The sequence below is a fragment of the Rattus norvegicus genome, chromosome 3, assembly GCF_021556685.1.
Source record: "Rattus norvegicus strain SHRSP/BbbUtx chromosome 3, alternate assembly SHRSP_T2T, whole genome shotgun sequence".
Classification (NCBI taxonomy): Eukaryota; Metazoa; Chordata; class Mammalia; order Rodentia; family Muridae; genus Rattus; species Rattus norvegicus.
The window spans coordinates 18274377-18289225 of record NC_141536.1 but is presented as its reverse complement, the minus strand read 5'-3'; the positions used below and the strand labels follow the sequence as shown (position 1 = coordinate 18289225).

The following is a 14849-nucleotide window of genomic DNA, read 5'->3' as shown; positions in this document are numbered from 1 at the left end:
ACCCTATGCAAGGCTCTTAGTGTTACTATGCCTCAGTTTCTTCACACGTTAATAAGGAGGGGGGAGCACAGAGGTGGTGTCTACTGTCTGGCCTGACACTCCAAATGCAGCAGCCTTCTTTCTGGGTACACAAATGGTAGCAGTGTCCTAACGGTGTGAACACGTAACACTAGTGTTACACCACTGCGTATGCACCCTGTCCCAGACTACAAGGGCTAAATGTCTGTCCTGATGCCCACTGCATGACAGACTTCTAGGAAATGACTAACCAGCCGCCACATTTATCTTTCCAAAGCCCATCTCCCACCAAACAACAGATTCCTTCCATGAAGAAATGTGCTTAACCTATTCACATCAAATTGTTTCCTTATAGGTAGCAAATCCTGGGCGAAATGCTTTGAGTGTAATGAAGGTCCTATTCTTAGGCCATGAAACAGGCCGTGAAGTACTCGGGCTTTAAAAAGTGGCTCATATAGCTGAGTCTGGTGGCTCATGCCTGTGATCCCAGGGTTGGAAGGGCTGAGGCAGGAGGATCACTGCAAGGTTCAAGTACAACCTGAGCTGCTGCAGAGTGAGGCCTTGTTTCAAAGCACAGCATTGATTACAAACAAACAAACAAACAAGCAAACAAACAAACAAAAAACCAAAAACCCCCAAAAAGTTGTTTCTACCACATGGGAAAAATTCAGTTTGAAGTTGTGATGTTCTTACGGGTCCTAAACATTTTCTTTCTTTTTTTTTTTTTCCGGAGCTGGGGATTGAACCCAGGGCCTTGCGCTCGCTAGGCAAGCGCTCTACTGCTGAGCTAAGTCCCCAACCCCCATCCTAAACATTTTCAGTGTAAACCCCAAGTCACTCTTTTTTTTTTGTAATCATGAAAAGCTTGGTGTGTTGGCATTTGCCTAGTATTAATCACTTTACTGCTGCTGTGACAGAACACCATGGCCCAGGCAGCTCACAGAAGAGACGGGTTACTTGGGCTTACAGTTTCAAAGGGGTAGGGGTGCATCCTGGTGAGGAGGCACAGCAGCAAGTGGAGGTGGGGCAGCAGCAGCAGGAGGAAGAAGTGTCAGTAATGACCACACCACAGGATTGACATCACAGCACGTTGAAGTTTTCTGCTCCAAAGAAACTGCATTTTCATTTAGCCTTAGGCAAGTTCTAAGGACAGGGGCAGAAAATGAACCGATTCTTTGCCAAACTATCAGAGAGGAATGCTATCTAGCCCAGGTACTATTAAAGTTGTCGATTCCCTCTGAAACCTCTCGAAACAGGCAGGCCTCTAAGCTGGGGCTCTGCTATGATGGCCTGTTAAGTTTTGCTTGCAGGATTCGGCCACTTTTCTGGTCCAAAGTTCCAACGGATTTCATATTCCTCTAATAAACGATGTGGTTAGGGTCTTCAGCAACAGCCCACTCTGTGATATCAACTTTTATATTTGTAACTTTTCCACGACTGTTATAAAACACCATGACCAGGGAAGCTTGTAGGAGAAAGACGTCATTTGACTTACCATTCCAGAGGGGTGAGAATCCATCATGGTGGAGAGGCATAGCAAGAAGCAGGAGCAGGAAATGAAGAGATCACATCTCCTCAATTATATGCGGGGATAGGGGAGGAAGTAGAGAGTGAGCTGGGAGTGCTATGAGGATGTAAACTCTTAAACTTCTCCCAGCAGGGCTGCACCTCCTCATAACCTTTCCAAACAGCACCACCAATAGGCGTCATATGCCTGAGCCTGTGGGGAAGGAACATTTCTCATTCAAACCACCATATGCCTGTAATCCCAGAGCTTAGGGGTTGGAAAATAGATATATACTCATTGATGATCAAGGCCATCTTCAGATGCATAACAAGTTCGAGACCAGACTAGGCTAGATGAAACATTCTCAAAAAAGTCATTGAGATTTGCAAACGTGTAAAGTTTGCTTCACACACACACACACACACACACACACACACACACACACACACACACGGAGTGGTAGATCTGGGCAGCAATGCTGTACTCCTGGTTCTAATGACCATGCCCTTGGCCTTTGGGCTCATCAGGCTTCAAGCCCGAGATGCACATTAAAAGCACCCTTACATCCGTTTCATCCCCTACTGTGCAGCGTGAGTCTGTGCTGTTCCAACGCCTTCAAGGGTTCCCAAAAGCGTCCTGCATGCCATGAGAGTTTGGCCCATTTCTATAACCTCCCTTTGCTGTATCTCTATCTTCTACAAAACACCCCTTCTAGGAATATTGATATTTTTATCTACCCCCCACGAGAGTCAGCTGTGCTTGGTTTAGCATATGACTTAGACATACATATTGTGACTAAGTGATACCATGCTTGTTCATTTACATTCAGAAACATGTGAATACATTTCCCTCTCTGTTCAAAGGGAGGGAGGCAATAGAGTTGCAGTAGAATGCCAGGAATACACGATAATCTCACCAAACCACTCTTTTACAGTTTGGTGATTGCTGTGTAGTACCGGGCAGCAAACAAGACAGATGGGGACCCTGCTTCCATCCGGAGGCTACGCACAGGTAAACATGGAAACAAGGTGGTCTGAGGTTACGAGAACCTGCGGAGGAGTTACACGGACAATGTGAGGATCAAGTGGGCAGCTTGACGGTGGGGAGGGCTTGTTTGGGAAAACGGTATTTGAGAAAGAGCTGGTAGAAAACCATCCCAGCCTGAGGGAAGAGCAGGACCACAGCCCCGAGGCATGAACAAAAAGTTCCTCTGACAGAAGCACGGCTTGGTGTGTGAAAGGCAGGTGTGCAAATGCTCGTGCAGCCTATTGGCTTGTGTTTTTATTCTGTCAGAGACATGACTGCCCGAGGACGTCTTCCGAGTCTGCTGGACAGAGTCCAGTTGCAGCGTGAGGCTGAGTGTTCCAAGAGTCAGAACTGAAAGTCTCCTGCTCCTTACCATCGCACCCCAACATCCATCTGTGAGTTTCTACTCACTACAGTCTCTGCCCAAAGTATCTCCAGACCTTCTTTCTACTCAGGAACACCTTGCACATAGTGCCCTCCTGTTCACGAGCCAGGAAGACATCTTGTTTCCCTGAAGTTCTGTCATTTTAGGCACTGTAGAGCTCGAGAAGTATTGAATGTATGTTCTACAGTCCAAACTTCCTCCAAGAAGGGCAGCCTGGATCATCGAGAGACGAGTGCCATTCTGCAGAATGCACACAGGCAAGGCCAGTGTTAACTTAATGATTGGCATCACCGAAGAAAAGAGAAAACTCTTTTTTTTTCTTTTATCTTTTTTCTTTTTCTTTTTGTCAAAGCTCAGAAATCCCCAAGGTAGTCTCAGGAGAAATGCCATCTGTGAACTGAAGAAAGGATACGTAAAAGGTCAAAATAGGCTATGGTAATAAGAAATATAATTGCATGCCAGTGTTCCTTTAATTTGAGGATTTAATGCAAATGAAGCAGGCGTGCCCTTTCTTCCAGCCTTATTTTAATCAGTTCTGTTGCTCTCGTGGAAGAGTCGATGTTTAAAAGAAAATGATAATAGCATTCCTTTCTCTTGCCATCCGGAATGGGGGCATGATAGGGTACGACAGCTTGATTTAAAGACATTGTTTATCTAATCATCTGTTGGACATGCAGCTTCTGTCACTGCGGTGGCTTCCAAGGATCCGAGGGTCCCAGGTGTGAACTCAAGTAGAAGAACTCTCAGGAAAATTCTTTAGTGTCTGTCCTACTGTAATGGGCAGTGAGCCAAAGAGGATGCTGAGGCAGGGGAATTTTGCCCACTCTGTCTCTAATTCAGAACACAGTATTAGCAAGCTACTTTTGTCTCTGAGTCTGCCTCTTCACCTATAGAGGGAAGGATTGGTGGAAGTGAGCATCTGGGCTCTTTTTCCATACCAAGAATTACATGTCATGGTTTGGAGCTAGAGAAGGGTACTGGGGTTTAAAAGGCTTAAGCGAGGTTGGGAGCCAGGGTATATGGGTAAGAGGAGGGGGAGGGGAAAGTTACCCAAATCTAAGGATATATGAAGGAGTCGTATGGCTAATTAAAATATCTGTCTTCTTAACAAATGGAATCTGGATGGAAGTGCTCACCCTGGATAGACAGTGCTTCTCCCGGGAGACATGGGTTATCAAATGAAAATCTTAGTGCCAAATGCGGGACACCCCCACATGAGCATTAGTTAGGAAGGTCCCAGAGCGCCCCGCCCCCCATATAAGTCATTGCCGTCACTCTTGATTGCCCACCAGAACTAGACGGTAAGACCCAGTTGCTGAAGGCACAACACGCTCTGGTTGCAGCATGTTGAGAATTAAAGGAAATGACCTATAAAGTTTCTTTCTGATGGTTAGCTTTCATAGTGCTGAGAGGTATGCTATGCAGGCTGCAGGTGGGAAAAAGGCATCACGTGACTTACACAGTGATGGATCCTGCACGCTATCATACTGTCTTAGTTAGGGTTTTACTGCTGTGAACAGGCACCATGACCAAGGCAACTCTTACAAGGACAACATTTAATTGGGGCTGGCTTACAGTTTCAGAGGCTCAGTCCATTATCATCAAGGTGGGAGCATGACAGCATCCAGGCAGTCATGGTTCAGGAGGAGCTGAGAATTCTACATCTTCATCTGAAAGCTGAAAGTCAGTAGAATACTGACTTCCGGGCTGCTAGGATGAGGTTCTTTTTTTTTTTTTAATTAACATTTATTTCATGTACGTGAGTACACTGTCCCTGTCTTCATGCACACCAGAAGAGGGCATCGGATCCCATTACAGATGCTTGTGAGCCACCATGTGGTTGCTGGGAATTGAACTCAGGACCTCTGGAAGAACAGTCAGGGCTCTTAACCACTGAGCCATCTCTCCAGCCCTTGAGGGTCTTAAAGCCCATGCCCACAGTGATTCACACAGTGACTCCAACAAGGCCACACCTCCAAATAGTGCCACTCCCTGGGCCAAGTATATACACATACCAACCTGCCCAGCAAGATGTGCCTACTGAAGCGATAGTGGCAAGGCTATTACAGAGGGAACCAACTGTCTTCTGACTGTATTTGAACCTGCTCCACAGGAGAGAATGCACGTCTCATACTGTAGACCTGTTCCAAAGCCATGATTTAGGGGGTCATAGGCCCTAGGGAGGGGAACCTATTGTCTCGCTAACCAGGCACGTTTGTCAAGTTGCCTTCTAAATATTTATGCTAAAATCTGTAGATTAGCGTTTCTCTCAACCCTGGTTAGAAAAGCTTCTTCTTGTAGTGGGCAGTAATCTGTGCAGAGATTTGTAAATGGTCAAAGTGCAGAGAGTCTGTGACTGTTGAATGCTCCGCCCCACGTGAGACCTGTCTATCAACCTCTACAAGGTTCGGGGAATACTGTGGAAGAGGAGGTAAAGCCATGTGAGGGCTGGAGAATGCAGGGAATGCTGTGAAATGCTGTCCTCTGGTTGTAACAGGGCAGGCCATTGTACTCGTGGACCCACAGCAGCTACAGTTTTCTGCACAAGATGAAGCCAATGGTTCTGGTTCAAGAGGGAGTGGCTCTTGAGGATCCACTCCTGGCTGGGGGGAGGGGACGACAGGGACATGAAGGAGAAGGTAGCATAGCAGGTATGTGTGGAAGTTTGCAGGTGCCCAAGAGACATGGGGTGCACACACAGGTGTGCGTGTAGGTACAGAGGCCAGAAGACAAACTTGGATGTCAACCTCAGGAACGTCATTCACTTCCTTTGCGATAAGGTATGCCGTCGGTCTGGAGCTCACCAGTTAGGCTAACCAGCAAGACCCACGGATCATCTTGTCTTAGTTTCTCAGCAATGGGATCGCAAGCACATGTCACCAGGCCTGGGAGGGTGACATATACCTTTAATCCCACTCCGGAGGCGGAGGCAGAGGCAGGTGGATCACTGTGAATTCAGGGCCAGCCTGGTCTTCAGAATGAGTTCCAGAACAGTGAACGCTACACCATAGACACCGTCTCAAAAAAAACTGAAACTAAAACCTTAAACAAATAACCGAAAAATACAAAGCTAAGTGCAGGCCACGGCGCCCAGCCTTTGAACATGGACTCTGGGGACTAAGCTCAGGCCCTCCCTCCAGCTCTCAGAGCAAAGCACTGTGCTGACAGAGCTGTCTCCTCAGCCCTGGGCCTTGTTTAAACAAATTGTCCACACCGACGTTTGAAGGACAAGCTATGGGAGAATTTCTGAGATTTCAATATCCATCTCCCTCATTGAAATTTTATGTGACTTTGGTCTTGTTTAGGGGATGAGCTGGTTTACAGCATTTATAAGAAGCTATCTATCTATCTATCTATCTATCTATCTATCTATCTATCTATCTATCTATCTTCCTACCTACCTACCTACATATACATATGAGTGAGCTATTGTATTTCTATTGCATTTATGTGTGTGTTTGTGTGACTGTATGGACAAGGGCCTGTGGGTAGTCACAGAGGCCAGATGACGGTGACAGATCCCTTTGAAGCTGGAGTTAAAGGCACTGGTGAACTGCCTCAGACATTGGAGCTGGGAACTGAGCTCAATCCTGTGAGAGAGCAGCAAGTGCTTTTACAAGCTGAGCCATCTCTCCAGTCCCTACTAGGCAGCTTTTGACCTTAAAAACCAACATAGAAACCTTTTGGAGATCACTGAGCAATGCTGAGTCAGGGGGCTCCTTCGGTCCCTTGGGTTCTGCATGGGGGGTGAACCTGCATGGCTGACACTCGGTGGTTCAGGACAACTCTCATACAGGAGTGAGGCGTGGCAGGAGGGACTGCCAGAGGAGGTCCAGGCGTAAGGAGCCAGAAGTCAGGTGCGCCATCAAAAACTTGAGATAAACATGAAGCAGAGACATCCACAAAGGCTACGAGACAAGACGTTTGCAGAAGAGACTATTCACCTAGTGCGCACGAGAGATGTTTAATCAGGGGTCAGAATGATGCCCATCCAAGCCACATGGTGCCATTTTATTTGTTCAGCAAAATTGTAAGAACCTGATTGTCTTAGTTTGGGGTTTTACTGCTGCGAAGAGACACCACGACCAAGGCAACTCTTATAAAGGACACATGTAGTTGGGGCTGGCTTACAGTTTCAGATGTCTAGTCCATTATCATCACGGCAGGAAGCCTGGTGACACGCCGGCAGACATGTGGCTGGCGAAGGGGCTGAGAGTCCTACATCTTGATCCTTGAGCAGCAAGGAGAGACTGTATATCACGCTGGATGGAGCTGGAGCTCATATAAGACCTTAAGGTCCACCTCCACAGTGACCCACTTCCTCCAACAAGATAACCCCTACTCCAACAAGGCCACACCTCCTACCAGTGTCACCCCTTATAGCCAAGCATTCAAATGCATGAGTCCATAGGAGCCATAGCTACCTATTCAAACCACCACACTTATAATATCATGTATTGACCCAGATATGGAAGTCATAAGTGGATATATTAACGCACTGTGTCCAGAAGGGGTAGCTATTAAAATGTCAAAGTAAGCGTGTAATTCCACACCTGTAAAGTGACTCTACAGAAATGCTGATTGGGGTGTGTGGACAGATGTTATAAGGCTTTCAGGGAAGTGTTGTTTGTAGGAAACAGACAGACAGGGGAAGCAACTAAGCCCCCTACCCCACCCCACCTCACCCCAGCAGCAGAACAACTGGCTTGTGGTGGCTGTGTCCACACAAAAATCTCTGGAGTGACTCTGATATGAGAGATGTCTCTGGCATGTAGCTCTTGTCTGCGTTGATTACATGGTGATTATCCGTCCTGTTCACTTCCCTTTCTTCTCTTGAGTGTCTTCCGTCAGGGGCTGTGTGTATATTTTATCTCTGACTTCATGTTCCAGACTTGATGAAGAAGGGATGAGGAGAGACGGGGTAGGCAGGGGGCAAATGGAGAGGTCTCTAACTCGTCCAAGGCAGTGCAACTCAAAGTTTATTTAGAAAACGCTGTCCAAATGGCAGTTCTTCTGGTGACTAATGAGACAGTTTTGTGTCCTCTTCGACTTGAGAAACATTTTTTCGGAGGTTTTGTTGCCTTCTCTGCAAGAACAGCAATGACAACGGCACTTTCCTTCCGGGTGGTTCTGTTAATTCAATAACATGACAGAGGTACACCACCTGGTACCAAGCACACAAGCGACAAATGCGCCCTCACTGAGGTGACAGGTGCACCCCACGGCAGGGTGAAGAAGCCACCTAGAAGAGCGGCAGAGGGGAGACTCTCTAGGGTACGAGACGCAGGGCTCGTAGAACACAATGCTGCAGCCACAGGCCGCCTGAACAGCGGGGCCCCCAGTGTTGTGCTCCCTGTGAGTCAGTGCTGGGCTAATTGGCGGACAATGGCCTTAATGAAAAGGCCATGTTTCTTGACAAAAGCACCCACCCAGCTCCCAAGCCTGGAGACAGCTTGAACCACTTGTGCAGCTCCCCTTCTTGTGGGGAGGATTCCAATCTGTTGCGGAACTGGGGACACAGACGCTGTCAGATGCTGGGTGTAGGCTCCAACTCGTTGGCAAGTTCAATGTCAGGAGGACTGGACTGGCTCTTAAAACAGCAGCGTGGGCCCAAAGAGGCCAAGAAATTCCCATTGTTTTACAATGGGCAAGCTGAATGCATGGGTGACAGACAGGGAAACCCTGGGAGCAAAGACCGGAGGCGGGGATTGTGGAGGTACTGTAGAAATAATAATAACAATGTTTTGGTGACGATCGGAATTGTTGATAATTGTGTGTACCTACCACAGGCACTGAGCTGCGTGATTTACTCACACTATTTCTCACAGGGACACCTAACATAGTATTATTGGTACTGCCTTATATATAGGTAAGAAGCTGAAGCTCAAACAAACCACATCATCGTCCCAGGTTATACGCCGTCATAAGTGCCGGATTTCACCTGTTCTGTTTTCATTTCCGTTGTGGTGATGAAACACCCTGGCAAAAACAATTGAGGAGAGAAAGGCTCTATTTCAGCTTATGGTTCCACACTACAGTCTAGCATAGGCAAGGGTGGGGGGCGGCACAGTGGCAGGAGCTTGCATGACACCCACAGTCAAGAGCAGAGAGAAATGTATGCACGCATGCTCACTGTACTCAGTCAGCTCAGTTTCTTCACTCTTGCATGGTCTAGGGGATGGAGCTGCCCACAGTGGCCCAAGTTGCCCACAGGCAAACCCAGAGTAGACAGTCCTCATTAAGACTTATCCCCACGGAGATTCTGGGTTGTTACTGAGTCCCAAAGCTAACCATCAATTTTGTCCAACCCTTAAGCTACAAGTCTGATTCAGTCTTCAAATAGAGCAAAATGCAGGTGATCACATGCACAACCAGTAGCCTTGAAGAATTGAGTTGGCAATCCCATCATTTAGAGCTAACTGAATTTTTCTGGAAGACTACAAAACAGGAAAATTTCCAGAGTATCTGTTGCCTGTGTCTAGTGTGTTAGCTGCCTTTTGCTGTTCCTGTCTCTGTCCTCTGATGGCCACACTGGCTCTGCTAGATGAGGATGTGTCCCCTGATCTTCGGATGGGAAGCTGAGGGCCAGAGAAGCGAGGCACCCTATTCACAGGAGTGTATCCCGGCTGGTGGCAGTGTGGGACATCAGCCTCTAAGAGATAAGCATGAAGGATGGCCTGGCCAAGTCTCAGGAGGTGGGGAGGGATGGGGCAGAACCAAGTACAGGGCAGCAGCCCCTTCCTGGCTTCCTGACAGCACTATTGTTTGAAGCGGGGTTCTTGGACATCCAGGAAATGGGCGACATCACTCCCAACAAAGGAAAGGAAACTGCCTGAATGTTTCAGCTCCACCTCACAAGCTGGCCCCGAGGCTGGAGATGGGAGCTGGGCCAAGGCAGCTTGACCCTCCACTTGGCCAGGTCATGCAGCCCCCACCCTGCGTCTGCACTGCACTCTCCGTCTCTCTGCCAGCCAGGCCTTCCTGCCCTAGACGCATCCACAAAACTCTATCGATCCCCCTTTTCTCTGAGAGCTCTGGCCCCGGGTTCAAATCTCTTACTAGCTATGTGACCTTGGGTAAAATCACTTTACCTCTCTGAGTTTTTGTTTCCTTTCCTATGAAATGCAGGCTGTAAATGCTACTTGGCAGAGTTTCAGGGATTAAATGAGACACAAGAAGCACAGCCACATGTAGTTTCTTCCTCCAGACCTGAGCAAGAACTGGGGGTGTGTTGTGGGGGAGATAGAGAACTGGATACCGAGGGGTCCTGATTCAGAAACCCAGGGTCCGGGTGGAGAATGAAGATAAATGTTGTTTATAGAATAGACACGAAGCGGGACTCATCACACAGCGCCAGAGGTTTGGATCTGGCACTTGTCACACTTGCAGTTCCCCGATCTACAGCCACTGAGAGTTCAGCTGGGTCAGGCTTCTCTGGTCTAGAGCACCAAGGGGGCCCAGTGATGGCGGCTGGTGTCTTCACTCAGGGCAAGGCAGGCTTCTGACTTGGGAGTCTTCCCACTGACAGTCCTGGGGTATGAGAGGGCCCCCCTCCAGCCCCTTGATCTAACCTAAGATCAGAAGGGGGGCTGGGTCACCTGTTGGTTGGTAACACACGTCCCTCTTGGGCAGCCTTTAGCATCTGTTCATGCAGGGCTAGTGGCCTTGGTCTTTTTCTCCTCTACCTCTCTGACTCTAAATTCTTCTGACTGCAGCTGTAAACAGGTAGGAAGCCCTGTGAAGGTAAGAGTTTGTCCTACACCTTTCAAAATTCCACAGAATACTAACTGAGAACGTGATACACGGAATGTCATTGCCTCAGACCCTACAGAGAACCAGTAAGGAAGCATCATCAAAGGGGTGAGAAGATAGAGGTGCAAAGAGAGGAAGGGATCATCTCCACGAAAGACCTCACAAAGTGTGGGTGGCTTATAGGGAACTAGAACTTCTGTTGCTACTTTAAAGTCCAGAGCCGTTCTCTCTCAAGTCCCAGCCCTGCTAAGAGGAGTGAGGAGAGGGGGGTCAGGCAGGGAAGGAGGGGGAGAGCTAAGAGGCTTCCCATACCCCCGCACCTCCCCCCCACCCCAGCCTCCCCACCGTGGGGAACGAAATCTCCAGGAAGCCCAGCGGGTGTCCGGGTCCCAGCGCTGATTGCAGGAGATGGCACGAGGGCCTGACGGTTGCCATGGCGACTTCCTGAATCACAGAGCCAGTTCCCGCTGAGGCTCTGGAAAGTCAGACATACCTGGACAGCCCTAGAGGCCCACTAGGTCTCTCCGAAAGGGAAAGAGTCGCGGAAACGTGACTTGTCCTGCTCACAGAGTAGGCACACGGGTTTGTGAGCCATAGTGGCTGCAGGTGTACAGCTGGGGCGCAGTTTTAGAGACACAAGAATCTGGGCGCAAAGCTCCCCGGAACCACACAACGAACCCTTTAGTATGAGAACAAGCGAACGCAGGGGGCGCTAGAGAACAGGCCAGGGATGTGCGGAACAAGGCGGAGCAAGTTGGCCAGAGTCTGGTTTTGCACGCCCAGCTATTGAACTTAGCCTTAATTCTAAACGTACTGGGGATCCAGGGAGGGCTTCGAACCAGGGAGGTGGCCTGGATATACATGAGATCCCTCCAGCTGCCCACAAAGGATGAGTCAAAGGGGGCGAGTCAAAGAGGGCAGGGGGACCGGTGTTAATGCTCGCCTCTTGTCTCTTCCCTTTTAGGATGTGAGCTCAGAAGATCAGAGTTGGTGTCTTCTTTCACTGAGGTACTTTTTAAGCTCCAAGAAGACACCTGGATATTAGTGCCCACTAGATGTTTCCTGGGTGAATGGATGATGCCTGGGAGAAAGTAATGAATAGAAGAGAGAAGAGATGTAGCTAAGTGTAACGCACAGAAAATAATTGGCTGGACTAAGGTGGAGGCCTCAGTCAGATGGGAGATGGGTACCCAAGGCCCCCAAGGACTCCTGAGCTGGTGATCTGGACCCCACTCAGAGGAGAGGTCAAGTGTCCCTGCAAGACAGAAGTGGAGGGCTGGTGAGGGCAACTGAGGCAGAGGGCTATTCATGGGTTATTCATTCCTGGACCTGAGTGCATTGGGAGAGCCACAACGGATGACTTTAGTGAACATCTGGGAGCTTCCCTGAGCCTTCTGCAGCAGAGGTCTATAGCACCTTCCAATAGAATACAGAACAGGCCTCAAGGGCAAGAAGTGTGCTACATATTCTAGGAAGAAGACATAAGAAAGGCTAAGGGTGTAGTTCATTGCTGGAGCATTAACGTGGTTTGTGTGTGTGTGTGTGTGTGTGTGTGTGTGTGTGTGTGTGTGTGTGTAAACAGCACTATTAAAGAAAGAGAGAAAGAACAGAGTCAGATGATGCAAGGTGAGTAACTTATTTTGCATCATCCCACAGGCCACAGGATCACCCCAACAGGTTATCAATGGAATTATTGGAATCAATGGGATCAGTGGATTCACCTCCCTCCTTTGGGGTGCAAAATTGCATGTGTGCTGTGCAGCACATCCATTCGAAGTAGTCACAGGTCTGGTGCCGGTAGCCATAAGGTCAGTAGCTACTGTATTAGACAGTACAGACAGTACAGACTAGACTCTGGCACCCACCCACCAGCAGTGAGGCTCTGGGTGGGGCTGAGTCTTCCGAGGGGCCCCAGGAATACCAGCCTGATTGGGGATAGAGAGGTAGACAGAAGGACACAGGTCCTATGGGCCACTGTGGCTTTTTTTTTTTTTTTTTTTTGGTTCAGTTTTCAGATGCCTGCTTTTGTGATAGATTTCTGTGGAACTTTTACTATGTACATGGTGCTGAGCTAGGTGCTAGAGCTGTAATAATGAGCACAGGATTTGTTTGTTACCCGTGTGTGTGTGTGTGTGTGTGTGTGTGTGTGTGTGTGCACATTTGCTATCCGTGCGTGCACATGCGTGTGTCTGGTGTGGCACGCAGGTGTGCGCGCCCGTGTGTGGGTGCTATCAGATCCTCTGTTGCTCTCTGCCCTGTTACTGTCTTTAGTTCTTGACAATTTCGTACATGCACACAGCTGCATTCTGGCTACTCTCCCCAACTCGCTCTCCTATATCTCTGTGCCCCTACCCCACCCTCCTCCTGTCCATTTCTAAGGTTCATGACTTTCGGGTTTCTTTTGTGACTCGTTTAGATTAACCGGGGCCACCTGTGTGGCCACGGGATCGAGACCATTTACTGAGGCCTGGTGGGATCACTAGTGGGCACACAGCTGAGAGCAGTGGCTGCCTCATTCCCTGAATCCTTCAGTAGGAAACGGTTTAGCAGGGTGCTAAACTCCTACTCCATCCTTGCCTGGCTACTGATGGACCCATTCATGTGCAGACCCAGTGCAGTCCCAGGTTGAAATTTCATGACTGCAACGGCTGTGTGTGGCTCTGAAGATGACACTTTGCAGTCTTGCTCCCTATCCGTCAGCTCCTGGTTTCTGCCCCCTCTTCTGTACTGTTCCCAGCGCCTTGGCAGGGGTAGCATAAACGTCTTCTTCAGAGCTGAGTACTCATCTGCCTTATTTTAGGAAACTGGATCTCTCACTGAATCTGGCTAGACCTAACTGTGGGGCAAGCCCCAAGGGATCCTCCTGTCTCCACCCACCGTAGTGCTGGGCTACAGCTGGGTGCTGCGGTAAGAACTTAGCCTAAGAGTAGTGAAGAAGCAGATGCCAGAAAGGGCGAACGACTTCTCCAGGACGGGTGGGGAGGGGTGTCACACAGCTTTTTACTGCCTCATATTACATGAGTAACCAAGATGTAAGCAAAGTTTCAACAGGGAGAAGGCTGGACCCTGACAGACTCTCTAGGGGAATGTGTCCAAGCAGGCCTAGTCCTCGGGTCTCTACGCCTGTGTGATCTCATAGCTTGGGGGCTGGACCAGGGACAACCAGGATGTCTCTAGCATGAAAGCCTACCCCTCAACGAGGTAGCAAAGGGCTGGAGCCAGGTCAGAGGACCACTGCTCTGTGTGTGTGTGTGTGTGTGTGAAGCCATGTGTTCCAGTCCTGATTCCTTTTCTTCCTAACAGTGACCTTGGGAAAGATGACTTGACATTCTAGGCTTCAAACCGGACCTTAATAAATGGGCAAACTAGCCTACCTCCCGGATGGGGCACGTGATGGCCGCAAAAGCACCTGGTGCATTAGAAAGGCTGGCTGGAACAAGGCTTTGGAAGAAGAGCCATTTTCTAGGAAGTACAAACAATAAGTTTTTCACAGAGACCTTGACTCCTGACTTGGTTGCCTCCAGCAGGTGGGGGGAGTGGGGGTGGGGCTGGCAGGGCTTCCTCTGAAGTGCAACTTGGGACATGCGTCTGGGGTCTCTGGTTCAGGGGTGTCTTCCTCTCGGCTTCCCTTCGCCTTATCGTGCCAAGTGGATTAAACAACTCTCTTCACACACAGAGACACTTGACACACTCCAACAGGAAAGTAGCCATGTAGCTTTTAACCTCAGCTTCCTGTCCAGGACCCTCGATTCCGATTCTTACAGCCCACGAAGGTGACAATCTGTCCCAGAGGTCTCGGGTTGGGGTCAGCATGCATCAGTGCATCCGGGGACACTGGCAGGGGCCGAGAGGCTGTGGGCCAGGCATGGCCGGATTCACAGGTTGAAGACTGTTCCTCTGGCCTTCCGGACTCCTGCACTCCCACTGCAGCCCCTTCTGGGCCACCTCCCTTCCTGGCCCGGTGCTGGGGGTGACCATCGGGTGGAGTGGCATCCGGGCTAGAACTGTGAAGAGAGTGTCTGGGCAGAGACTGATGGCCTGTCATTTGGCTGCCGGCACATCCTCAAATTCTTTGTCTCTTCAAGTGGAGACTGTTGGGGGTGGGGACAGAGACAAAGCAAAAGACATAGGAGGTTGGAGGGAGTATATGGGGTTCTGGGT

The 14849-nt window shown here is 49.2% G+C and overlaps 1 long non-coding RNA gene across 3 annotated transcripts; it reads left to right on the top strand.

The window, feature by feature from the left end:
• Positions 1-10773: 10773 nt before the first annotated feature.
• Positions 10774-14184, top strand: LOC108350358 (uncharacterized). Of its 3 annotated transcripts, XR_015684281.1 has the most exons (5): positions 10798-10856; positions 11653-11696; positions 12345-12496; positions 13489-13595; positions 13992-14184. It is a non-coding gene; the product is annotated as an uncharacterized LOC108350358 (long non-coding RNA). The 3 variants fall into 3 exon arrangements; XR_015684280.1 differs by lacking the exons at positions 13489-13595; positions 13992-14184 and adding an exon at positions 13105-13463 and having other exon boundaries at positions 10774-10856; XR_015684282.1 differs by lacking the exons at positions 13489-13595; positions 13992-14184 and adding an exon at positions 13221-13467 and having other exon boundaries at positions 10792-10856.
• The last annotated feature ends 665 nt before the right edge of the window (positions 14185-14849 follow it).